Raw genomic sequence first — 3,497 nt, 5'->3', positions numbered from 1 at the left:
GGCTGCCTTCCCCGCCGCCCCCCCGGGGGTGTCGGTGCTCCTGCCGGGCAGCCCCACAGAAACGCCTGGAAACGTGGCCAGCCTGCCGCGCTCTGGGGAAACCAGTAATTCAGCTTTCACCCTTCAGTTTAGGGGTACACAAAACCCACTGGCAAGGCCGTCGTTAAACCGATCAGCTGCTGTGAGGGAAGGTCTCCCTCTCCCCCTTCTGAATGAGCTGAAGGGATAACACAGAGAAACGAGCCAGGTTTGTATAATGTCTGGCACTATTTAGGGAACTGTTGCACCCTCTAAAATTAGAGGGTAAATTTCAGTACCCCAGTTAAAATTTAACTAGGTATCTTAAAGTGTAACGTGGCAAGTTTTTCCTGAGGAGATCTGATGCCATAAAACTGTTATAAAAATAAGAATTCCAGGAAAAAGCCCTTTCAATGTCAGCATCACTACTGCTTTATTTTTAACTAGCTTGAATGGAGCAGGACAGCCAGGAGTTAGTGGGGATTCAGTTTAACAACAGCCCAGCACATGAGGTTAAAACCACATGTTTACTGAGGATCTGCTGAACGTCTGTGTTCATCATTCAGACAAGGCTTAAGAGGCAAAGAGTCTCTAATGCACAGACACAGGATGAGGTAACAGCTTATGCCATCTTAGCTTCCTCCGTATAAACAGCTGCAGTGATTCTTGGGGATTCAACTGCTGAATAAAGAACGAGCAAGTGAGAAAACACCCGTAGCCTGTTTCACTGTCTTAACTGATGTAAAAGCTGGAAGCCTGCCCAGAACTGCACAGGTTTTCACCAGGAAGTTTCCCTGTTGATGACGGAGAAGCCCCATGCTCTACAAGCCTGGCACTTCCCTACAAGTCCTCACAGGGCTTGTGTGGGGCCTGACGGGACACGACGGTGCTGGTTCCAACAGCTGCGAGTGTTGCCAAGCAGGAATTGGGGAGATGCTGCTGCTGGTCCCTCCTGCTGCAGAAGTATTCCTGCGTAACGCTGCACTCGTGTGTCAGACACTGACAGCCATCCAAGCACTCTCCAAAAACAAACCAGAGAAGCAGGCTGGCATTCTTTAAAATACGTCAGCGTTTGGGTCTGCATGTTGTAACTGTTTACACACAAGCTGAACGTCAGCTGGATCACAAGCTTCCCTTTCAGTAGAGTCTGCACAGGATGAAATGAGAATCTTTCCACCCTAACCTGACTTTGGAGTTTCCTATTTTTGGGTAGGCACTGCTAGGTCCAGAGACTCTACATCGTAGCAACTTTTTCTTGTTCAGATCGGGCAAGGCCTTACATTTGTAGAGAGGTTTTAAAGGACATTTGTTAGTCCTTCTCACTGTGAACCCCAGAGCAGAATGCTTTTGAACTTCAGTCACTTAGAATAATTTATTGGAAAACAATTTAATCAGGTAATTTGTATTCAAGAGTTATTTTACTTTCAGTTCTTTAGCAGTGTTCATCTTTGGTTGATAGTTTTCAGTTAATCATTCACCTGTCAGCAGATCAGCTGAATGGAGACACTGGACTGATTTACAGTATCTAGAGGGGCCTCAACCCAGGAAAGCAGAGAAGATGATTGTGGCCTAAACATAATTTGTCTACCTGGCCACACAGTCTAAACCCTAAACCTTCGGCTGTTTGTCCTTCCTCACACATAAGAACTCCCTGAAGGCTGGGCTGCCAACCCGTTAATTTTATACAGTTCCTCTCACATTTCTGGAGCTGTGCTCAGTTTTATGTACAGAGCAGCAACAGGGCACATATCCTGAAACTGTAACTTGCTTGAATGAATTCTACAGTATGGTCCTCTGTCCAGTGTATCATAACATGCAAAACACTGTGAAACACTTAGACAAAATGTAATTTACAGATTTGCTTGATGAGCTTTAAAAGGGTAATATTCTAATGTCAGTGTGGATACCTGGTGGTTAACTGCATAGCACACAGAGGAACAGAGAACTTGCACTTCAGCTGAAGTTAAAGGTCAGCATTCGCTCTGGCATTTTTGTCCCCGGGAACTCCCTTGCATTCCCCATTTATGTTTCCTGGGCAAGTCATACAAAGAATTTTGCTTCCACTGCTTTACAGGACTTCGCTTCTAGAGAATGTTACAAATCCATGTACTGTGCTGTCATTCCAGCTACTTCAAGACTTTGCTGAAGAATACCAGTCACTGGGTGTGGGGGTGGAAAAGAAGAAAAAAGAGAAAAGAAATGAAGGACCCATCTCAACCTACTGCAAAGGCAAGGGGTCACAAAAATGCAGAGTACCTCTGACATGGTTCTCCAGGCCCAGTATAAGCAGGTTTTACTGAAAATGTCCTTAAATTAGTAGGAAAACCTTGTCCCTGACCAAAGATCAAAAGTCTAATTTTATAATGTCAAAAGAACTATACAGACAAAAATACAGTATAAAAAATGTTGCAAGACAAAGACACAGGAATGCAGACAACTTGTTTAAACACATCCAGGAAATTTGCTGTTGAACACTGTTCTGTTTGTGCATTCTGTGGTACTTTAGTATATATTCAACACAACGAGAACGCCCAAACCACTTGACAACCCTATGTCCATATTGTTAGTTACTGCTAAAATCCAACGGGTAAATTGAGTAGCATCTCTAAATTATTACCTCACAGTCAGCTTCAAACACCAACATCACAGCTTTCAGTTTCTGCATCTTCAAAAGAGTATCACAGCCTACCACCAGGCTTTCTATCCTATTCCTTATGCTCAGGGACAACACAACCTCCTTGCCCCAGAACAGACCATTAACAGAGTCATCAGACTCCGATGAGACGGCGTTTGGAACCAAAACCTCTTCTGTTACAGTATCTCGCAAACCAGCAACTCCGGCTAAACCAAACGTATGTCTGTTTAAACCCTGCAATAGATATGAAATGTTCTTTTAAATAATTATTTTTAGCCTATAAAGCTCTAACCTTAGACTTCACTCAGGAAACTACCGCTGGCTATTGTAGTTAACTTTGCACGTGCCAATTGCTTGAATCAAAGAACCCAACTCCAAGCAAGTTGCATCCACCTACACAGCACTGAGCAGTCTGAGGATGTCACCCTTTGGAAAGCCTCAGGCTGCAATTAATAGGCCTCACAATGACGCAGGCACAGAAACTCAGGGCAAATATTGCCAAACACCCTGGCTTGTGGCAGCCACATAAAATGTGTGAATACATAAAATGTATGAATACAGATATGCAGCTTCCCTTTTCTATCAATTACTCTTACACCACGTCCCAGCCTCTTGTTTGGATACACCTAGTGAAGTGAATCCATGTTCATACCCCACTGCCTGCTTAGGAACAGTCCTTTGAAGATAATTGGAATGGGCCTGTGGGGAGCAGGCACTCAGCACTGCAAAGTATCACACCCAAGTCTCATACTGGGAAAACAGTCTTCTGATACACTCCCTGAACGTGTGAGATTGCCAAAAAACACAAGCTACCAAGGGCAAAATCAAAGAGAAGACCCTCAGC

Source organism: Chaetura pelagica, unplaced genomic scaffold, assembly GCF_000747805.2.
Source record: "Chaetura pelagica isolate M959 unplaced genomic scaffold, ChaPel_1.0 scaffold83, whole genome shotgun sequence".
Classification (NCBI taxonomy): domain Eukaryota; kingdom Metazoa; phylum Chordata; class Aves; order Apodiformes; family Apodidae; genus Chaetura; species Chaetura pelagica.
This window is presented reverse-complemented; position numbering follows the sequence as displayed.